At 38.6% G+C, this 24,809-nt stretch overlaps 1 long non-coding RNA gene across 1 annotated transcript in view; it reads left to right on the plus strand.

Annotated features, from left to right (window-relative positions):
* The first annotated feature begins 14,360 nt into the window (after nucleotides 1-14,360).
* The window catches only part of LOC132343741 (uncharacterized), a 59,057-nt gene continuing 48,608 nt past the window's right edge, over nucleotides 14,361-24,809 (plus strand). The window contains exon 1 of the long non-coding RNA XR_009492671.1: nucleotides 14,361-14,474. This is a non-coding gene — a long non-coding RNA (uncharacterized lncRNA). The remainder of the gene's footprint in view (nucleotides 14,475-24,809) is intronic.

Genomic DNA, 24,809 nt, shown 5'->3' on the forward strand with positions numbered 1-24,809 from the left:
TAAATAAATTTAGAAAATTCTGATTAGCAGTCATAAGTTAATAATGAACTTAATTGCTGAAGCATTGAATGGTTGGCAGTTTTAAGTGAATTGTCTCTACCTCAATTGTTTTCCTGTGTCAAATATATTGATAAATAAGAAAAAAGCTTGATATTTAACCTCTAAATCCTTTTTTGAAATCTAGGACAGTTTGCAGTTGAATTATCTGTATGGATAAGTATAATAATAATGCCTTCAGTGTTGGTACTTTTATTCAAGTTTGGAAAGTCAGGTGGAATATAATAATACCTATGGAGTGAGTGATGACCTCATTCTCCATGGCAATAATCTGCCTTTCAGAAAAAGTCAAACAAACTCCTTTATTTATTTTTTATTAACCTTTTTATTTTGAAACAAGCTCCTTTTGTACAGAACAAAAGTAGGCTTGAGTTTAACTTTGCTGGTTGTCTGGACTATAAAATTGAAAGTGTAAGCCAAGTTACCAAATGAAAAGAAACAGGAGGTGTCTTTCATTTGGAAAAGAAATTGTAAAACAGCTCACACCAGGCATTTATTCATTTTTATATTTCATGCATTTTAAGAGTTGTTATTGCAACTATAATATTTTAAATACTTAATTTCGGGCTGTGTGTGTGTGTGTGTGTGTGTGTGACTAAGGCTAAGATTCTAAATTGTAGGATGGGGTGGCTCCTTCTCAAGATGCAAGAGCCCCAAGCACATAGAGGGTCTTACTCTATATGTAGACATTTATAATTCCTTAAGGAAATATTCTAGCTCATGTCTTACCAGATTCTTACAAAGGGCAAGTGAACATTGTCCGCTGGCTGGAGATTAAGCAGAGCTTTCTGCTGACCTTGGAGTGAGACTGGAAGATTATTTTAACCTGATAATCCTGGAAATCCTGCATTATGGTATTTGGCAGTATGAAATCACGCTCAGTTTACCTTACAGATAAGAATACAAAATGCAGAGAATGAAAGTAACGTCTCTAGACAGGAGCCAGTCTGGACTAAGACTTGTACTTTTCTCAATGCTCAGTTTTTTTATTACCAGTTCATTCTTCTTACCATTCTCGATTTGGAGTTTTCATCCTTGGTAAACATTGTGATCCATCCCTTTAATTTATTTTGTTCCCTTCTGAGCTTGGCAGTAAGTTGGAGGTAAGCACAGCTGCATGACTGCTGAGCATGCGTCCAGATGCTTTCAGATGGAGACAGAAGCTCTTTTATCCTGCAAACTCCAGCTGAATCAGGAGGCCAGAGGCCATGACTACCTGTACACATTTTCTTTAACGTATCCAGCCAGCTTTGCTGACAGAATTGTATGGTTCCACATGTCTTAATTCAAGAGAGATGTATTTAGCTAGGGATTCCTGGTGAAGTGCATCATTTTGAAAGTACTCATGAAGCTCCATAAATGAGTCAACTAGACTTAATTGAAAGAAGATGCTGCTTGCTTTGTATACTCCCGTTAACAGTGCTGTAATGATAGAGACATCCTGTGCTGGGGCTGCTCAGTGTGGTAGCCATCAGCAACGTGTGACCACTGAGCACGTGAAATGCGGCTTGTGTGACTGAGGACATGAATTTTAAATTTTAATTTACTTTAAATATTTGCATGCAATTAGCCGCTGCCATAGTTGACAGAGCAGCTGTATAATAATATGTGATTGAAATATAGGAAGAAAAGTTTGATAGTTTTTAGTTATTGCCCATTTCTTTATATTTAATAACTGATATACCTAGAGGAGCTATCCCACGTTGAAGGTCAGGAAGGGTGGTGGTGAGGAGATACCCCTCATTCAAGGTAAGGAGCATTGGCTGCGCTTTGCTGGAGCAGCCGTGAAGAGATACCCCACGCCCAAGGTAAGAGAAACCCAAGTAAGATGGTAGGTGTTGCAAGAGGGCATCAGAGGGCAAACACACTGAAACCATACTCACAGAAAACTAGTCAATCTAATCACTCTAGGACCACAGCCTTGTCTAACTCAATGAAACTAAGCCATGCCCGTGGGGCATCCCAAGATGGGCGGGTCATGGTGGAGAGGTCTTACAGAATGTGGTCCACTGGAGAAGGGAATGGCAAACCACTTCAGTATTCTTGCCTTGAGAACCCCATGAACAGTATGAAAAGGCAAAATGATAAGATACTGAAAGAGGAACTCCCCAGGTCAGTAGGTGCCCAATATGCTACTGGAGATCAGTGGAGAAATAACTCCAGAAAGAATGAAGGGATGGAGCCAAAGCAAAAACAATACCCAGCTGTGGATGTGACTGGTGATAGAAGCAAGGTCCGATGCTGTAAAGAGCAATACTGCATAGGAACCTGGAATGTCAGGTTCATGAATCAAGGCAAATTGGAAGTGGTCAAACAAGAGATGGCAAGAGTGAACGTCAACATTCTAGGAATCAGTGAACTAAAATGGACTGGAATGGGTGAATTTAACTCAGATGACCATTATATCTACTACTGCGGGCAGGAATCCCTCAGAAGAAACGGAGTGGCCATCATGATCAACAAAAGAGTCCGAAACGCAGTACTTGGATGCAATCTCAAAAACGACAGAATGATCTTGTTCGTTTCCAAGGCAAACCATTCAGTATCACAGAAATCCAAGTCTATGCCCCAAACAGTAATGCTGAAGAAGCTGAAGTTGAACGGTTCTAAGAAGACCTACAAGACCTTTTAGAACTAACACCCAAAAAAGATGTCCTTTTCATTATAGGGGACTGGAATGCAAAAGTAGGAAGTCAAGAAACACCTGGAGTAACAGGCAAATTTGGCCTTGGAATATGGAATGAAACAGAGCAAAGACTAATAGAGTTTTGCCAAGAAAATGCACTGGTCATAACAAACCCTCTTCCAACAACACAAGAGAAGACTCTATACATGGACATCACCAGATGGTCAACACCAAAATCAGATTGATTATATTCTTTGCAGCCAAAGATGGAGAAGCTCTATACAGTCAGCAAAAACAAGACCAGGAGCTGACTGTGGCTCAGACCATGAACTCCTTATTGCCAAATTCAGACTTAAAGTGAAGAAAGTAGGGAAAACCACTAGACCATTCAGGTATGACCTAAATCAAATCCCTTATGATTATACAGTGGAAGTGAGAAATAGATTTAAGGGCCTAAATCTGATAGATAGAGTGCCTGATGAACTATGGAATGAGGTTCTTGACATTGTACAGGAGACAGGGATCAAGACCATCCCCATGGAAAAGAAATGCAAAAAAGCAAAATGGCTGTCTGGGGAGGCCTTACAAATAGCTGTGAAAAGAAGAGAAGCGAAAAGCAAAGGAGAAAAGGAAAGATATAAACATCTGAATGCAGAGTTTCAAAGAATAGCAAGAAGAGATAAGAAAGCCTTCTTCAGCAATCAATGCAAAGAAATAGAGGAAAACAACAGAATGGGAAAGACTAGGGATCTCTTCAAGTCAATCAGAGATACCAAAGGAACATTTCATGCAAAGATGGACTCGATAAAGGACAGAAATGGTATGGACCTAACAGAAGCAGAAGATATTAAGAAAAGATGGCAAGAATACACAGAAGAACTGTACAAAAAAGATCTTCACGACCCAGATAATCATGATGGTGTGATCACTGACCTAGAGCCAGACATCCTGGAATGTGAAGTCAAGTGGGCCTTAGAAAGCATCACTACGAACAAGCTAGTGGAGGTGATGAAATTCCAGTTGAGCTATTCCAAATCCTGAAAGATGATGCTGTGAAAGTGCTGCACTCAATATGCCAGCAAATTTGGAAAACTCAGCAGTGGCCACAGGACTGGAAGAGGTCAGTTTTCATTCCAATCCCAAAGAAAGGCAATGCCAAAGAATGCTCAAACTATCGCACAATTGCACTCATCTCACACGCTAGTAAAGTAATCCTCAAAATTCTCCAAGTCAGGCTTCAGCAATATGTGAACCGTGAACTTCCTGATGTTCAAGCTGGTTTTAGAAAAGGCAGAGGAACCAGAGATCAAATTGCCAACATCCGCTGCATCATGGAAAAAGCAAGAGAGTTCCAGAAAAACATCTATTTCTGCTTTATTGACTATGCCAAAACCTTTGACTGTGTGGATCACAATAAACTGTGGGAAATTCTTCAAGAGATGGGAATACCAGACCACCTGATCTGCCTTTTGAGAAATTTGTATGCAGGTCAGGAAGCAACAGTTAGAACTGGACATGGAACAACAGACTGGTTCCAAATAGGAAAAGGAGTTCATCAAGGCTGTATATTGTCACCCTGTTTATTTAACTTCTATGCAGAGTACATCATGAGAAACACTGGACTGGAAGAAACACAAGCTGGAATCAAGATTGCCAGGAGAAATATCAATAACCTCAGATATGCAGATGACACCACCCTTATGGCAGAAAGTGACAAGGAACTCAAAAGCCTCTTGATGAAAGTGAAAGTGGAGAGTGAAAAAGTGGGCTTAAAGCTCAACATTCAGAAAACAAAGATCATGGCATCTGGTCCCATCAGTTAATGGGAAATAGATGGGGAAACAGTGGAAACAGTGTCAGACTTTATTTTTGGGGGCTCCAAAATCACTGCAGATGGTTACTGCAGCCATGAAATTAAAAGACGCTTACTCCTTGGAAGGAACGTTATGACCAACCTAGATAGCATATTCAAAAGCAGAGACATTACTTTGCCAACAAAGGTCTGTCTAGTCAAGGCTGTGGTTTTTCCTGTGGTCATGTATGGATGTGAGAGTTGGACTGTGAAGAAGGCTGAGCGCCGAAGAATTGATGCTTTTGAAGTGTGGTGTTGGAGAAGACTCTTGAGAGTCCCTTGGACTGCAAGGAGATCCAACCAGTCCATTCTGAAGGAGATCAGCCCTGGGATTTCTTTGGAAGGAATGATGCTAAAGCTGAAACTCCAGTACTTTGGCCACCTTATGCAAAGAGTTGACTCATTGGAAAAGACTCTGATGCTGGGAGGGATTGGGTGCAGGAGGAGAAGGGGACGACAGAGGATGAGATGGCTGGATGGCATCACTGACTTGATGGACGTGAGTCTCAGTGAACTCCGGGAGTTGGTGATGGACAGGGAGGCCTGGCGTGCTGCAGTTCATGGGGTCAGAATGAGTCAGACACGACTGAGCGACTGATCTGATCTGATCTCTTAATTATTACTTAATTATTATATTAATTAATATATATCTTAATTATTGATTAATATATATCTTAATTATTACTCACTATAAGGCACTCTACTCCAGTACTCTTGCCTGGAAAATCCCATGGATGGAGGAGCCTGGTAGGCTGCAGTCCATAGGGTCGCTAAGAGTCGGACACGACTGAGCGACTTCCCTTTCACTTTTCACTTTCATGCATTGGAGAAGGAAATGGCAACCCGCTCCAGTGTTCTTGCCTGGAGAATCCCAGGGACGGGGGAGCCTGGTGGGCTTCCGTCTGTGGGGTCGCACAGAGTTGGACACGACTGAAGCGACTTAGCAGCGGCAGCAGCAGGAGGGGTGAGTACTAAAGATCTGTGTGATAATATGGCTTCATTGAAACTATGGTGCTGCAGTGAATAATGGACCCACTGCAACATTTCTATGTTATAGAATCAAAGCGTGCCTTCGAGAACTAAAACATATGGAGGCAGGGGACTTACCTTTCAATTTGGCCCTATTTTCTGAGTGCAGTTCAGTTCAGTTCAGTTGCTCAGTCGTGTCCGACTCTTTGCGACCCCATGGACTGCAGCATGCCAGGCCTCCCTGTCCATCATCAACTTCTGGAGCTTGCTCACACTCATGTCCATTGAGTCAGTGATGCTATCCAACCATCTCATCCTCTGTCATCCCCTTCTCCTCCCACCTTCAATCTTTCCCAACATCAGGGTCTTTTCAAATGAGTCAGTTCTTTGAATCAGGTGGCCAAAGTACTGGAGTTTCGGCTTGAGCATCAGTCCTTCCAATGAACACCCAGGACTGATTTCCTTTAGGATGGACTGGTTGGATCTCCTTGCAGTCCAAGGGACTCTCCAGAATCCTCTCCAACATCACAGTTCAAAAGCATCAATTCTTCTGCACTCAGTTTTCCTTATAGTCCAACTCTCACATCCATGCTTGACTATTGGAAAAACCATAGCTTTGACTAGATGGATCTTTGTTGGCAAAGTAATGTCTCTGTTTTTTAATATGCTGTCTAGGTTGGTCACAGCTTTTCTTCCAAGGAGTAAGCATGTTTTAATTTCATGGCTGCAGTCAACCATTTTCTGAGTTATCTTGGGCAATTAAAAATATTCGGTTTTTTCCTTTTATACTACCATCTTGCTTTCATTTTCCATTCCTCTCTGAATCAATTAGCTACCACCTCATTAATGCTATATTAAAAAACACGTAAAAGTCAGTGGTTTAATATAATAATTGTTCTTGTCTGTGTACATGAGTTTTCTTCTAGAGGTGTTTAGTAGATCTAGGCTAACCTCAGTTGGTGTTGGCAGCAAGCTGCAAGTGAGTTCAGGTCTGTTCCATGTCTCTTTCATATTCCTAGTCCCTGTGGCAATAAATATGTATATACTGATTCATCAGTATGTATACATCTGTATTTCTACTCTTGAGAGAGGTTGGGAAGTCATTCTCTTTCTCTTTTGTGAATGAAGAAGCAAGTTGTCTTAGTTGCTGCTGGGAGCTATTCTGCAACTGGGTCAAAGAAAGGCTGAGCCATGAGAATGGCAGGGAGAAAACTGCAGTCCTGACCGGGCTCTCCCCAAACCTACTCTACCTATTAACGTTCAATTATGGGATTTATTAATTGTTCTAATCATTTAAGCCACTGTGAGTTAGCTTGTATGTCTTCATTTCATTTAATTATGCATGCTATTTAACTTCCTCCTTTCTTATTCATTTATTCACTCATTCATTTGTTCATTTAATATGATCACATGAAGGTCACTCAAGTGCATAATTCTCACTCGTCTTTAGGAAAGATGTAAGATGAATTTAAGAAACAAAAGGACAGCTGTTTGGGGGTAAAATTGCAAAGTAAAATTATGCTTTAAGAAAATCCTTTATTTCAAACACTTGGCAACTGCAGGTGGAATTAAAAAAACAGATAACCAAAACGACATAGCTAGGTACAAAAATGAGTAAACATCTCTATGCATCACAAATAAACAGAAACACAAAATTCGAGCAGGGGTGAAGGTGTAGATATGACAGCTTCCAATCTGGCAGCAGACAGTGGCAGCTTGGAGCTGCTGTGCTGTCTGCGTCGAGACAGACGACAGACCAGGCCAGATTTACAGCTGGAAGCCAGGGACTGAGGTGGGCCAACCACCTCCTGACATGAGGCTGAAAAAGAGTTATTGCTGACTCACTGTCTGAAGTCGTAGTTTTATAGGACTCAGTGGGCCCAGGCAGACAAGCAGACAAAAACACCGTCTCAAAACAAGGAATTGAGCCAACCCATCTGATGACTGGATTTGTGGTATCTCTCAAATCAAGACGGAGCAGGAGAGAAACTCACTGTTGCATAAACTGGATGTTGACTGCATCCGTCTTAACAAGTACAGACTGGAAGGGAGAACCCAGGAAAAGAGAGAAAGAGAGATGAAAACAGAGAGAGAAGAGAAAAATTCTACAGACAAATATCCCCAAAAAAAGAAGGCTGATGCTAAACAAAATAATCAATAAAATCAAGAAACAGAATAGGAGTGAACTTAATGGTATTAAAAGACTAAAATGAGAATGCTTAGAATGCTTCAAGAGACACATAAAAACATTTTACTCATTAAAAAGGAAAAGATTATGAAACGAAGGCAGCCAGAGTTAAAACAGGGACAGAAAGATAAGAGAAAATGGAGATAATAGTAATAAAAGTAGAGCTATTGAAATAAAAATAGAATAAATGTGACAATATCTAGAAACGAGCAATTGGTATCTTTATATGATATTACTAAACAATAAGCCATGTCTCAGGACCAGAGTTTTTAAGAGACTCATGTATCATGTCTTTCTTTATTTCAGAGCATAGAGAAGGACAAAATTACTATAACTTTGGTAAAAACTTTAAAAGGAGAGTTAAAGAAAGAAACATAGATTAATAATACTTACCTAATTACATGCATCCTGAATAGAATGATAATAAATTATCTCTCTAGTATATTTTAGAAAACATGAACAAGTAGAGTTTACTGCAAGCATGTAAGAATAATTTAACTTTAGAAAATGTACTAATGTATTTCAAATTAGCTGATGAACAGAGAAAAATATGGTTATTCATTTATCTGTCCATGGATACTTAGGCTGTTTCCGTGTTTTGGCTATTATAAATAAGACTGCAATGGACATGGGGATGTAGATATCTTTTCAAACTGGTGGTTTTTTATCTTTGAATAAATTTCCAGAAGTGGAATTGTTGGGTCATAAGACAGTTCAACTTTTAACTTTTTGAGGAACCTCCATGTTATTTTCCATTGTGGTTATACCAATTTACATTCCTACCAATAGTACACAAGAGTTTGCTTTTATCGATAGCCTCTCCAACCCTTGTTATTTCTTTTTATTTTATTTTTTTATTATTATTATTTTTTTTACTTTACAATATTGTACTGGTTTTGCCATACATCAGCATTTGATAATAGCCATTCTAACAGGTGTGGAGTGATATTTCACTTGTGATGTGAATTGCATTTGCCTGGTAATTAGTGATACTGAGCACTTTTTTCATGTATCTATTATCTGTGTATGTATCTTCTTTAGAAAAATGTCTATCCAAGTCCTCTGCCCAGTTTTTTTCTTTTAAATTCATTTTTTTCTACTGAGTTGTTTACATATTTTTGACATTAAATCCTTTGTTGTAAACCTAACTCCAATACAATATTTTATATCAATAATTTGTTGTGGTTCAGTCACTAAGTCGTGTCTGACTCTTTGCAACCCCCATGGACGGTAGCACAGCAGACTTTTCTGTCCTCCACTATCTCCCAGAGTTTGCTCAAATTCATGTCCATTGACTCCGTGATGCTATCTAATCATCTCATCCTCTGCTGCTCCCTTCTCCTTTTGCCTTCTTCAGTCTTTCCCAGCATCAGGGTCTTTTCCAATAAGTCAGCTCTTTGCATCATGTGGCCAATGTATAGGAGCCTCAGCTTCAGCATTAGTCCGTCCAGTTAATATCCAGGGTTGACTGGTTTGATGTCCTTACATTCCAAGGAACTCTCAAGAGTTTTCTCCAGCACCACAGGTTGAAAGTGTCTACTGGTGCTCAGCTTTCTTCATGGACCAGCTCTCACACCTGTGCCTGGCTGCTGCAAACACCACGCTGCTTGGTCGCTCAGTCCTGTCCAGTGTTTTGCAACCTCCTGGACTGTAGCCCATCAGGCTCCTCTATCCATGGGATTCTCCAGGCAAGAATACTCGAGTGGGTTGCCATTCCCTTCTCCAGGACTGGGAAAACCACAGCTTTGACTATATGGACTTTTGTCGACAAAGTAATGTCTCTGCTTTTTAATGATGTCTAGGTTTGTCATAGCTTTCCTTCCAAGGAGCAAGTATCTTTTAATTTCATGGCTAAAGTCACCATATGTAGTGATTTGGAGCCCAAGAAAATAAATCTATCATTGTTTCCATTTTTTCCGCTTCTGTTGGTCATGAAATGATGGGGCTGGATGCCCCAATCTTACTTTTGTAATGTTGAGTTTCTAGCCAGCTCTTTCATTTTCCTCTTTCACCTTCATCAAGAGGCTCTTTAGTTTCTCTTCATTTTCTGCCATTAGAGTGATATCATCTGCATATCTGAGGTTGTTATTTCTCCCAGCAATCTTGATTCCAGCTTGGGATTCATCCAGCCTGGCATTTCACATGATGTACTCTGCATATAAGTTAAATAAGCAGGGTGACAATATACAGACTTATTGTACTCCTTTCCCAATTTTGAACCAGTTGTTCCATGTCTGGTTCTAACTGTTGCTTCTTGAACCTGCATACAGGTTTCTCAGGAGACGAATCAGGTGGTCTGGTACTCTTGTCTCTTTTAGAATTTTCCACAGTTTGTTGTGATCCACACAATCAAAGGCTTTCTCGTAGTCGATGAAGCAGAAGTAGATTTTTTTCTGGAACTCTGCTGCTTTCTCCATAATCCAGCTAATGTGGGCAGTTTGGTCTCTGGTTCCTCTGCCTCTTTGAAACCCAGCTTGTACATCTTAATTTAAAAAAGAGTGTAGTTATCTTAATAGAGGTAGATAAAAGTGGTGAAACTCTATGTTCATTTATAATTAAAAAATAAGAACAAAATACAAAACTCACAGTACATTAGAAATAGAAGTAAAATTTTCAAACCTGAAAAAATAAATTTGAGAAACTTTGAAAAAACATCAGGTATCTGTGAATCATTAATGAGAATCCATTTTGGTCAGAAAAAAGACAAGAATGGATTCCTATTATTAATACTCTTCAGTATTTTACCTGCAGCCTTACCAGAGTAACAAGAAAAGCAAAAACAAATGTACCCAATGCCTCAGCAGGTAAAGAATCTGCCTGCAGTGTGGGAGACATGGAAGACTTGGGTTTGATTCCTGGGGTGGGAAGATTCCCTGGAGGAGAAGAATAGCAACTCACTCCAGTATTGTTACCCGAGAAATTCCTTGGACAGAAGAGCCTGGTGGGCTATCATTCAAAGGCTCGCAAAGAGTGGAACACAATTGAGTGACTAAACGCTCAGAAAGAGACAAAATGGTTCTATATGGAAAAATTGAGAATCTCTGTAGAACAGTTATTAGAATTAATAGAAGAATTTAGAAAGGCTGATGATTCAGAGACGTCCATATGCGAAGACTGAATACTGTTTCTCTTCAAAGAAATAACCAGTTAAAATATAATTAAGATGTTTCAAGTAGTAAAAAGATACAGTAAGGTGCATAGAAGTTAATTTAATAAAAATGAGCTAGATTTCTTGTGGAGTGCCTTATTAAAGTAAAAAAGAATGAATGTCAGAATAAAGAGGTAAGCCGATATTTTGGGTGAAAAACTTTAAAATTGTAAAGATGTTAATTATTTCCATGGCTAAACTGTGAAATTAATGCTATTTCAATAAAAATAGTTATTGTATAATTTGAAAACTATTACTAAAACATAAAGTCAAGAAAAATTAGTGTAATTCTTAAAAATAATGAAGTAGTGGAATAAGCTGTTTTAGCTCAACAAATGAAGCTGGAAGAGTTGGTTTCCCAAATTCCAGGGATATAAAGCATCTAAATGTTACTGCAAAAACAATACTTTCAGAAGAAAAAAAAATAATCTTGATTGGTGAAGATATCTTCTTTAAATAAGATGCAAAAAGTAGCAATCATAAGGGAAAAGATTTATGACTATCACTGCACTAAAATTTCAGATTATTATAAACAAAAAAAACAAAGGAATGTTAAACACCACCACCAACAACAAAAACCAAACAACCAAACACTGGAAGAATATATTTACAGCCAGTAACTAATAGGAGACTACTAGACAGGAAGTACAAGTCCTTACAAATCATTGAGAAAAAATCTAATATAAAAACAGGCAAAAGAAGTGAACAATCAATTCAAAAATAAGTATCCAAATGGCCAATATATTCATGTTTACATGATCACAGGGACTGTTGATATAAAATTTTAAACCAGTTGGATCATTAAAAATGATTTTAGCAACTAAGTGAAGTAACAAGAATTTTCAGAATGTATCACAGCCACCTTTGAAAGAAATTTGTCACAAGAATCTGCCTGCAAGGCAGGAGACCCCGGTTTGATTCCTGGGCTGGAAAGATCCCCTGGAGAAGGGATAGGTTACCCACTCCAGTATTCTTGGGCTTCCCTTATGACTCAGTGGTAAAGAATATGCCTACAATGCGGGAGACCTGGGTTCAATCCCTGGATTGGGAAGATCCCCTGGAGGAGAGCATGGCAACCCACTCCAGTATTCTTGCCTGGAGAATGCCATGGACAGAGGAGTCTGGTGGGCTACAGTCCATGGGGTTGCAAAGAATCAGACATGACTGAGTAAGTAAGTGCAATACAGCACAGCACAGTAAAGTTGAAGAGATGGCTGAGTCTGACCCATTTCAGCATTTGTGTATCACAGAAACTCTCATACTTGTGCACAAGGAAACATGTATCAGAATGTTAATGTGGTATGTCACAATCTGCCACAGGGAAAATGGGTTTTAACATTTGGTGTATTTATGCAAAAGAAGGCTTTGTAGCTCTTACAATGAATGTATATTTAATAATTAAATTTTAAAAGTATTTTAAACAGCAAATGAAATAAATATAGGATAATATATACAATATGATACCATTTATGTAAAGTTTTGCATCATGCACAGAAAAACTCTTTATTATTAACATTTATGCATGAAAATGGTAAACACTAGATTAGGAGCTATGTCGATTCATTTTAGTAGTCTCTCAGGGGAAGGAAATAGGAAAGTGGAATAGAGACACATTATCGATGCATTAAAGATTATTTATTATAATCATATCTCTTAAAAATCAGAAGTACATGTTGCCAAAATGTTAGGATTTGACAGAGCTAGTAGAGGGAAGGGATACATGGAGTCCTTTAGTTAATGCTCCTGTTTTTCTCTCTGATATATTGCATGGAGAAAATGAAGAGGGGATGAGTCTGAAATTTTGAAGATGGAGTGATGATTATGGATTTATGACAGATGAAGAAAACATTATATTTTCACTAGTTAACTAGTTCAAACACTGTGACAGACAACAAGGTTTCTGATAGAGTTGTTATTTCCCTTCCTGAGTGAGCTTTTCAATATTCTCTCCCTGTCCATCACTTCCAACCACTTTCAGCTCAATATACACTTCTGGATTCAGACAAGTGGAGAAGGAGGACAGCAGTATCTCAGGCATACATTCTTTATGGGGAGGGGTGTGTGTGACTGGAATTCTCTTGTTAAGATTATAGAAACAAAAGATTTTTTGTCAGATGATATGTGGCTTTGGGAAGCCATGGAGATCTGTGGCTCTCAGCTGGTCCAGAGAGGTAGTTAATAGGCATAGACAAATTTACCCCAATATTTTCAATAGCCTAACGGAAACTGAGCAGTTACCCAAGCCAGGATTCCCAAGGCTACTAATGTTTCTTTTCTTTTTTAAACTGTTGCATGAAATATGTCAATGGTGTATGGTTTTGTTAGCTACTCCTTACTGTTAAAGTCCTCTCATAGAGTCTAATAACATTATCAGAATGTTTGAGCATCTTAGGGAAAATTAATGGAAGAATCCAGAAGCTTAAGTAGGAAAGATCTGGAAATATAGTGTCTCTAAGATAAAAAAAAAAGAGAGAAATTTCAAGATGTATTCAGGCCTCTTCAGTCAGATACAGCAGAGGCAGGGCTTAAGCCTGGACCTTCTCATGGTCTGTTCAAGCATTCTTCCCACGGATGGCGGTCCTCTCTCTCCAGTATGTCCCATGTTAGATTCAGGCTCTAACTCACTCGAAAGCCATGAGGCAGGCTGAACTAATTCCAGAAGCAGGGTTAGCGTGTTGTGGTAGCAAAAACACTGGGTTTGGTCGTGTATCTATTCTGAGTCCTGGAGACTCTACTTACTGCTTTACAGCATTGTCTTTGTCTTTAGTGGCATTTTGTTGTTGTTCAGTCACATCTAACTCTTTGTGCCCCGTTGGACTGCAGCACGCCAAGCTTCCCTATCCTTCACTATTTCCCAGAGCTTGCTCAAACTCATGTCCATTGAATGGATGATGCCATCCAATCATCTCATCCTCTGTCACCCCCTTCTCCTCCTGCCCTCAATCTTTCCCAGCATCAGGGTCTTTTCCAATAAGTCAGCTCTTTGCATCAGGTGGCTAAAGTATTGGAGCTTCAGCTTCAGCATCAGTCCTTCCAGTGAATATTCAGGGTTGATTTCCTTTCAGATGGACTGGTTTGATCTTCTGTTCTCCAAGGGACTCTCAAGAGTCTTCTCCAGTACCACAGTTTGAAAGCATCAATTCTTTGGCACTCAGCCTTCTTTATGGTCCAACTCTCACATCTGTACATGACCAGTAGAAAAACCATAGGTTTGACTATATGGACCTTTGTTTGCCAACAAAGCGATGTCTTTGCTTTTTAATACACTGTCTAGGTTTGTTGTAGCTTTTCTTCCAAGGTAGCATAGCATTGCACTAAAAAGCATCAGCCCAGGCAAGGATTATTTCTCAGCACCATCGTCTTGTGTCCTGGTGGGATTCATGTCACTTGTTCAGCCCAGAAGATATCAGTACAAGTTATGTGTATCATTTTGGAACCAAAGGGCTCAATACTTTTAAATAAGTAAAATAAGCATGAATACTTATTTTCCTTGCTCTTTCCCCTTCCCCTTACAGGTTGCAGAAGCTTTGAAGACTAACGGAGGCAGGTGCAAGGAGGCTGGGTCTCTGAATCACCACATGAGGGACGCCCCATCTGCCAGAACACCTTTTCGGGGCCTCAAGATAATGAAAAAGTAAGATTTATTGTATTAAGTTGCTGAAACTTTGGTCTTTGTTTGTTACAGCCGTTAGCATTTCTCTAAGTAGTGTGCAGGCCTCTTACTGGGTCATTCACTCTTCTGTGCTTCAGTTTCCTTATCTAAAAAGGGAATGACAATCCCTAGAGTCATAGGATTATCACAGGTCTCCAAGGAGATGTAAGAAGAAAGTGCTAGATAAATTGAGGCCTGTTGAGGGCAGCCACTTAGAGCTTGACAACTTAAATACCCTCCTAGCAATTAAAGGAAGCAAATAGGAACCATTCTGCAGCTGCCACCAAAATCGAATCAACGTTAGCATTTAACCACATCAGTCTCCCTCTGTAATTCCTTAAGCTTTTGGCCTGCTTCCCACTAGTGACACGCTTGAATCAGTCAGTCAGTCAGTCAGTCAGTCAGACAAACAAAAAATTCAAAGTTAGTTGGGAACTGCCATGCTCAGGGCATGCAGTTAAGCCACTCATAAGTTTTATGTATTTAATTCCAATGATTAATATTGACCTTGTTGTCTATTTTCCTGTTTATGGAGAAAAGGCATACAAAAAAACAAAATAAAAATTAGCCATAATCCTACTTTAGTGATAATCACACACAGGTGAGAATTTTGTTTTCTATACATATGTAAATTTTTAACAACAACAAAAAAGGGAACCATAGTTTACACACAGCATTGTGAATATGCTGTATGTAATTTTTTTGACTCAAATTATCATGGAAAATTTTTTCCAGGTCAACAAATAAAGAACTTTATAATCATTTTTAGCAGTTATGAGGATTTCACTGTTTAGTGTTTATTTATTCAGTTAATTCTCTGTCGACAAACATTTAGGTCACTTAATATTTTTCAAGATTATAAATAATGGTGCAACATTAGTTTTAGTACATGTACAGATCTTTGGCATATTTGTTCGATTATTTCCCCAGGAGAAAAACTTAGCATTTGCATTTCTGCATCAAAATGAAGGTACTTTTTTAAGGTTTTGCATTCAGACTGCCCAGTTACTTCAGAAACATTTTTATCCTTCTATTTTCTAATAAGGTTAAGTATTTACATTTGTATTTTAAAATCCTTTGTATATGAAGAAATGGAAAGACAATTAGTGCCCTGTGTAGTGTTTTAGCCATGACATCTTAGATTCCAAGATGTCCTCATTTTCTTGTTATTGTCCTGTTATTTTTCTTCACTTTTCGGTCACTACGTGCTCCTCCTTCACGAGCTGCGCCCTCGTGCTGGTCCCTTACTGCCGATAGGTGTTCACAAAATCTGTCCCAAAGACCCTGCTCCATACCGAATCTGTACACACAGACCCTACTCCATATAAAATTACCCTTTGGTTCTTTATTCCTCTCTTTTTCTCCATCAAATCGGTAATGTCTATGGTGAAAATTTATCTCATCTAATATTTAGAGGGATGTTCTTTAATTTAGGGAATTCACAAGAAATGAATGTCAGATAAGTGTCTTCCTGGTCTCTGCATGCAGACTGTAACTCCCAGCAGATTCTAACCCTGGTAAAGATCATTTCACAAGAGGCTCTTTTTGGTTATGGACTTCTAACTCTTAGTTTTAGATACCAAGTGCTTAGCTATACAAGGTCTTACTTTTAACTATTTTGGAGCTTATATTCATGCTTCTAAGCAATAAAAAAGAAAAGAAAAGAAAAGGAAGAAAATGCTAGGCAGGTAGGAAGGAAAGAGGAAAGAAGAGAAGGAGAGAATGAAGGAAGAAAGGAAGAAAAAAAATCCCAACAGTTTTCTTTCTGAGTGTTTTATAGGTTGTTGTTGAGTCACTCAGTCATGTCTGACTCCTTGAGATCCCGTTGACTGCAGCCCAGCAGGTTCCTCTGTCCATAGGATTTCTTGGCAAGACTACTGCAGTGGGTTGCCATTTCCTTCTTCAGAGGATCTTCCTGATCCAGGGATGGAACCCACATCTCCCGCACTGGCCGGTGGATTCTTTACCGCTGAGCTACCAGGGAAGCCCTGTTTTGTAGATTAGAACAGCCCTAATCAATAATTACTGCGTTGATCTCTTGAAGCAATTTTTGTGATGTGGAAGTTATGATCAAGATGATCTTAATCATTAATATTAAGCTCCCATTACATCTGTGACAGTTAACTTCTGTTCCAACAAAACAAAGAAAATGCAATCTAGCACTCATTAATTTTATAATTCAAATGAAACAACACAGATAACCAATGCAGAAAATGATCTAGGAAATAGGTTAAGTATATTCAAAATTAACATACATGAAGCATCTCAACTGCCGTATTTCAATGACTGAACTGCATAGAGGCTGTTTCTTTATGTGAAAATTCACTCCAGTGAAATTTACTGAGTTATATCATGCTGGCTACCTGGAAAGGAAAAATGAATTAAAGATGTCTCGATATTTATTGTCATCAGTCTCTAGGTAAATATAACTAAGTGAGACTATAGGAGTGGATTGTAATATTATTCATATTCTGAATATAAATATTGTTCAAAGTAGACATGACTAAGGACATCTGTCAGACAAACCGACATGACTTGGCAGAAAAATTTAAACACCTCTGTCCTTCACCACGCCCTCCAGCTTTATTGACATAAAATGGACCTATAATACTGTAGGTTGAAAGTGTACCAGGTGATGAGTTGATACATGTCTATATTGCAAAATGATTAGCACCATAAGCTTGGCTAATACATCTGCCACTTCACAGTTACCTTTTTTTGGTGAGAACATTCAAGATTTATTCTCTTAGCAACTTTCAAGTATACAATAAAGCATTGTTAACCATAGAACAATGCTGTCCACTAGATCCTCAGAACTTATTTATCTTATAAATGAAAATTCGTACCCTTTGAACACCATCTCCTTATTTCTCCTGTCAACGAACAGCAGAAATATGCTGTTTCTGTGAGTTCAGTCTTTTTAGATTCCTCATATAGATGGGATCATGCAGTATTTGTCTTTCCCTGTCTTAGTTCACTTAGCATAATGTCCTTGTTTCATCTGCGTTGTTGCAAATGGTAGGAGTTGCTTCTTTTGATGGCTGAATAGTATTCCATTGCATGAACATGTGCATGTGTATTTGTATGTATGTATCTGTCTTGCATGTTCTTTATCCGTTCATCATCTGTGCCTGGAGACTTATGTTGTTTCTTTGGTTCCATGTCACTGCGGTTGTGAATAATGCTGCAGTGCGTGTGAAAGTACTGGTGTCTCTTTAAGTCAGTGATTTCACTTCCGTCAGGTGAATGCTTGGAAGTGGGATTGCTCAATCAGAGGATAGTTCTATTTTTCAACGTTTTTAAGAATCTTCCTAATGGCAGTAACAATTTACATTCCTACCAAGAGTGCACAAGGATTCCCTTTTCTCCACAGCCTCACCAACACCTGTTTTTTCTTGTCTTTTTGATAATAGCCATCCTCGCAGCTGTGAGGTGATAGCTCAGTGTAGTATTTTATTTGCATTTCCCTGAGGATTAGTGGTTTGAACACTTTTTTTTCTGTACTTGTTTACTGTGTGTGTGGTTTTTTTTTTTTTGAAAAATGTCCATTCGGGCTCTCTGCCCATTTTCTTGATTATTTGCTGTTTTTGCTATTGAGTTATATGTATTCCTTACATAGTTTTAATATTAACACACTATCGAAAGTATGCTATGCAGATACTTTCTTCCATTCCACAGCTTGCCTTTTCATTTCACTGATGATTTCTTTGCTGTACAGAAGCTTTTCAGTTTGATGTAGTCCCACTTACTGATTTTTTCTTTTGTTGTTTGTGATTTTGGTATCATTTAATAATTGCCAAGGGCCATTTAAGAAGTTTTTCCCTATGTTTTCTTTCAGAAGTTTTATGGTTTCTATCTTAAATTCACACCTTTAATTCATTTTGAGTTAATTTTTTTAATGAGTAATGTAAGACAGGGATCCATGGATCCAATTTCATTCTTTTGCATGTGAATATCAGCTTTCCTCAGACCATTAATTGGATGGACTATGCTTTTCCCATTAAGTGTCCTTGGTTCGAATGTCAATTAGCTGATGGTATATGCATGAGTTTATTTGTGGGCTTTTGATAATGTTTCACTGGTCTATGTGTCTGTTTTTATGCCAGTACCATACCATTTTGATTATTATAGCTTGGTAACCACAGTGTGCAATTAGGAAGTGTGATTCCTCCAGTTTTGTTCTTTTTTCTCCAGATTGCTTTTCCTATTTAGGGTCCCTTGTTCCATATGAATATTGGCATTATGTTTTATATTTCTATAAAGTATGCCATTGGCATTTTGACAGGGTTTACATTGAATCTGTGCATGGCTTTGAGTTATATGGACATTTAAAAAATATTAATTCTTCCACTCTACAACACAGGATATCTTTCCATTTATGTGTGTCTTCCTCAATTTTTTTAAATCGGTGTCTTAAACAATCCTATTCTTAATTGTCATGGAATCCCTTAAGGTACATAACCTGTTTTCAATATTTGTATATTATTTTACGAAGTATTTACTACTAAAAATTATTACTAAGAGATCAACCTAAATCATAGTTTTTAGCTTTGTGAGTTCTGCTGTGTCTAACCTGGGTGAAAGATAATTGGAAATTTGGATATTAAAATATAAAATAGTTCTATTGACATAATAATGAAGGACAGGCACATATGGCTCTCAAGTATATCATAAGAGATTTTATATCATGTAGGATATTAATGTCATTATTAATACCATATTTTTTGAAAAACCAAGTTAGATATTGTGGTAGCAGCCTCAGAGTACTAATACAGATTGTAGTACCTACCTGAAAGTGACATGCTGACATATTGAATACTTAAAATATGAAAGTGGCTTTGGAATTGGGCAATGGGCAGAGGTTGAATGAATTTTGAGAAGCGTGATAAAGAAGTATATGGATGTTAATGACGCTGCTATTGAGGGCTCAAAAAGTGAGAAGTATAGTAGAGAAAGCATATATCACCTTAGAGAACATGTAAATTGTCATGAACAGACTGTTGGTAGAATTATGGACTTTATAGACATTGTTGGTGAGGGCTCAGTAGGAAATAAGGAGCATGTTATTGAAAACTGGAGGAAGGAAATTCTTGTTAAATAGTGGCAGAAAGCTTAGGAGAAATGTGTCCTGCCATTATGTGGGAAGCAGAACTTGTAAATGATTAACCGAGATATTTAGCTGAGATCTCCAAGCAAAGTGTTGAAGGTTCAGTCTGGTTTCTTCTTGCTGCTGATAGTAAAATGTGAGAGGAAAGAGATAAATTGAGGGAAAACCAATAAAATGCAACCATGACCTGATGACTTGAGAAATGTTCTGCCTGCCCAGATTGCAAAAGGTCCTAATATTAGATTCACTGTCAGGAAACTGCACTAAGGGAAAACAACAACAACAACAACAACAACAACAACAACAACAACAACAACAAAACTGAAGAGTGCCTGGAACGCCTTTTGCTGAAATCAGGTCAGAGTATTCAGTCACAAAAGGCTCTTTGAAAAGATTAAATATGTGATTTTTAGATTCCCTCAGGCAGCTCAGTAGAAACCAAAATAGAGATGAGACAGACCTTTGTTGGCAAAGTAATGTCTCTGCTTTTGAATATGCTATCTAGGTTGGTCATAACTTTCCTTCCAAGGAGTAAGCGTCTTTTAATTTCATGGCTGCAGTCACCATCTGCAGTGATTTTGGAGCCCCCAAAAATAAAGTCTGACACTGTTTCCACTGTTTCCCCATCTATTTCCCATGAACTGATGGGACCAGATGCCATGATCTTCGTTTTCTGAATGTTGAGCTTTAAGCCAGCTTTTTCACTCTCCTCTTTCACTTTCATCAAGAGGCTTTTGAGTTCCTCTTCACTTTCTGCCATAAGGGTGGTGTCATCTGCATCTCTGAGGTTATTGATATTTCTCCCGGCAATCTTGATTCCAGTTTGTGCTTCTTCCAGCCCAGCGTTTCTGATGATTTATTCTGCATAGAAGTTAAATAAGCAGGGTGACAATATACAGCCTTGATGTACTCCTTTTCCTATTTGGAACCAGTCTGTTGTTCCATGTCCAGTTCTAACTGTTGCTTCCTGACCTACATACAAATTTCTCAAGAGGCAGGTCAGGTGGTCTGGTATTCCCATCTCTTTCAGGATTTTCCACAGTTTATTGTGTGGAGAAGCTTCTTGTCTCATTGAAAGACATACACAGGAGACCCACAAGGTTCTTGATAATTTCATACCAGTAGAAATAATGTCAGCTTGAACTGAAAGGGACAGATAAAATACAAAATGAAGAAAGGCTATTGAATTTCCAAAATTCTATAGACAGGAAGTGCGTTGATAGAAATATTCAGCTACAAAATATGTGCTATTTTCGTAAAAACTCAAGGCTTTTACCTGGTTCTCTTACCTCAGTCAGACTTACTTTGATCACCTGGGGTGTGCTACTTAAGCTTAAAAATTGATCAAAACTTCCCAACACATCTCATGCCATTTACCACACTAGAAATAAGTTTCCCTCTCCCCTCTCTTTCATTCTCTTAAGTCTCACTCAATAAATTCTTTCTTGAAATAGTATAGAGCTCTTTAAAATTTTAATATTGTCACTCTGAGGAATATATACCCTGAGGCCAGGAATAATACCTTACTTAGTTTTTCACAGTACTCAATTGAGGTATAATTTACATACAGTGAAATGTTAAATGCACCTCAGTAAGTTTTTATATAATCATCTCCTAAATCAAGATAAAGAACATTTCTGTTAGCACCAAAGTTTCCTTGTGGATTTGTTGTTGTTTCGTCAGCTGTGTGCAGCTCTTTTGTGATCCCATGGACCATAGCCCTGCCAGGCTCCTCTGTCCATGGGATTTCCCAGGTAAGAATACTGGAGTGGGTTGCCATTTCCTCCTCCAGAGAATCTTCCTGACCCAAGGACTGGACCCATGTCTTCTGCATTGCAGGTGGTTTCTTTACTGCTGAGCCACCAGGGAGCCCTGTGGATTCATACACAACCATTATTTTGATTTCTATGCCATGTAATCAGTCTGTTCTTAAATATTATGAAAATGAAATTGTACAATAGATACTCTTTTGTGTCTCCTTGTTTTGCTGAATATCAGCCACAGTTAGACTCCACTCGGCATAGCTTTCATCTCACCTCTCATATAGGTGCTGTTGCTTTCTCATACTGTGGTGTTTTTGCCCCTAATTATTAAGATCCTATTAGATTTTCTAGGATAAAGAAACCACAGGACAAATCCTTTAGATTACCTTCAGGTTTGTGAAAATGAAGAGTTGAAAAAGACATTTGCATTAATTCTGTTTTTTTCAATGTCCTCACTTCATAATCGAAGAGAAATATAAAGTTACAGAAAGCATATAAGGTGAATAACTGACATAGATGATTTGGGTTTTTTTGCCCCTTTAACATACATTGTATTTTAAATAGCATGTAATTATTAATTTCTTTATACTTTTCTAGTAAATACTACCAACTTTATTTTAAGCCTTTGTACAGAATTTGTTTTTGAGTTGCATCTCTCCATCTCTTTCTGTATTTACAGTAAGTCTTTGCAATATGCAACAACTGGGTCTTTCAATGTGCCTGGATAGAGCACCAACTTGACTCCATGAGTCATAGAGAAAATTCCCACTGGCATTAACATGGTGTATAACATAGCCACATTTATTTAAGAATATATTCCAATATCAAATAGCAAAGTTCAACAATGCAAACTGCAATTACTTTTGCACCAACCTAATATGTATAGTAGTGTGTATATGTTAATCCCAATCTGCTAATATACCACTCCCCTCAATGTTTCCCCTTTAGTATCCATAAGTTTGATGTAGAGAGCTATGATTCTGTTTCTGTTTTATAAATAAATTCATTTGTGTCATTTTTATTAGATTCCACATGTAAGAGTTATCATATGATATTTGTCTTTGTCTCACTGACTTAGTATGATAAGCTTTAAGTCCATCCATGTTGTGGAAAATGGTGTTATTTCATCCTTTCTATGGCTGAGTAATATTCCATTGTATGTATGTACACGTCTTCTCCATCCATTCCTCTGTCGATGGACTTTGCTTGCATATTTTGGCTGTGGGCTTCCCAGGTGGCGTTAGTGGTGAAGAACCTGCCTGCAAATGCAGAAGATCGGAGTTTAATCCCTGGGTCAAGAAGATCCACTGTAGGAGGGCATGACAACCCACTCCAGTATTCTTGCTTGAAGAACTCCATGGACAGAGGAGCCTGGGGGGCTACAGTCCACAGGGTCGCAAAGAGCTGGACATGACTGAAGCGACTTAGCATACACGAACACACACATGTATATCTTGGCTATTGTAGATGGTTCTGTAATGAACACTGGGGTGTGTGTATCTTTTTGAATTATGGTTTTCTCCAGATATATGCTCAGGAATATGATTGCTGGATCATATAGTACCTCTATATTTAGTTTTCTAAGGAGCATCCATACTGTTCTCTATAATGGTTGTACTAAGTCGATTCAGTCATGTCCGACTCTGTGCGACCCCATAGACAGCAGCCCACCAGGCTCCCCTGTCCCTGGGATTCTCCAGGCAAGAACACTGGAGTGAGTTGCCATTTCCTTCTCCAATGCATGAAAGTGAAAAGTGGAAGTGAAGTCTCTCATTCGTGACCGACTCCTAGCGACCCCATGGACTGTAGCCCACCAGGCTCCTCCGTCCATGGGATTTTCCAGGCAAGAGTACTGGAGTGGGTTGCCATTGCTTTCTCCATATAATGGTTGTACTGGTTTACATTTCACAGCCTTTGGATGCTCAAAGCAAGTCAGTCAGTTTTTCCTTCATACACCTACCCAAGCCATAAGACACACGTTAAAAGGAGGTTTGATATAAGAAGCTGCTGTTGTCCTTAAAATAATTTCTTTTCTCCTGATCAAGATAATACAGTCTGTCATAGAAAACACAAAGTGGTAAATTTGCCAAGAGCAAATATGAAGACAGCATATTAAAAAGCAGAGATATTACTTTGCCAACAAAGGTCCATATAGTGAAACCGATGGTTTCCAGTAGTCATGTACAGATGAGACAGTTGGACCACAAAGAAGTCTGAGCACCAAAGAATTGATGCTTTTGAATTGTGGTGCTGGAGAAGACTCTTGAGAGTCCCTTGGACTGCAGGGAGAACAAACTAGTCAATCTGAAAGGAAATGAACCCTGAATACTCATTGGAAAGGCTGATAACTGAAGCTGAAGCTCCAATACTTTGGCCACTTGATGGAAAAGTCCTTAATGCTGGAAAAGATTGAGGGCAGGAGGAGGAGAGGATGAGATGATTGGATGGCATCACTGACTCAATGGATGTGGGTTGGAGCAAACTCTGGGAGATAGTGAAGGACAAGAAACCCTGGCGTGCTGCAGGTCATGGGATCACAAAGAGTCAGACATGACTGAGTGACTGAACAACAGCAACAATAATATAACCAGTGGCAAAAATAGCAAAAGGTCAAGAAAGCACCATATATTTCAATTGCAAAAAATTAGATTAGTAGGCTCAGCTTCTCCCAGTGACCTACTTTCCATTGGCTATGTCTTTGGGTTCTCTCTGTGACAGCACATTGGACAAGGTTCTTCCAGGATTCTGCAGTCAGGAACATAGCAGATGGTAATTAAAGACTATAGGGGGACAGTGGTCTTCTCTCTGTAATAAGAATTTTAACTTAGAAAAAGTATTCTATTTAGGCTGATTGTTCCACTTACCAGAATTTAGCCATTTAAAAAAAATTCTCATGAGTATTTGTATGGGATAAAAATACCCTCTTGGCCTGGGGAATAGAACCTTTCTGAATAAAGTAAAGAGGACTAAGAACAATATCATGGAAAAGTAGAAATGATTTCTTCTGGCAATTTGTATGCACATAGCTCTCCATTATTCATGAGCTGCTCCTTTAAACGATCAGTGTCTTTGCTGTTCTTTCTTTTCCCTTCTGTTTCCACCATGTTGGCATTTCACTGCTCATTAATAATTGTGGGAAGAAAAAAGAGAATACATTAATTGACGATTGCATCAACCACTACATAACTTTCCACTGGTGTAAAAGTCCTGGTGGCATTTTTAAAAGGGTAGATATTGATGGCTAAACTCCCTGTGGGAGGTGGAATGGGTTTATGATTATTCTTATCAGAAGAGCATGTGATTGTCCTCTGGCTTTCATGAGGTGGAAGAAATACTCTAAAAGAATAGGAAATACAGAACATACATCTTTAAAGTTTCTATTTTGAAAAGAGACAGGAGAGGGAATTCCCTAGTGGTTGAGTGGTTAGGATTCTGAATTTCCACTGC

The sequence above is a fragment of the Bos taurus genome, chromosome 24 (genome assembly GCF_002263795.3).
Source record: "Bos taurus isolate L1 Dominette 01449 registration number 42190680 breed Hereford chromosome 24, ARS-UCD2.0, whole genome shotgun sequence".
Lineage (NCBI taxonomy): Eukaryota > Metazoa > Chordata > Mammalia > Artiodactyla > Bovidae > Bos > Bos taurus.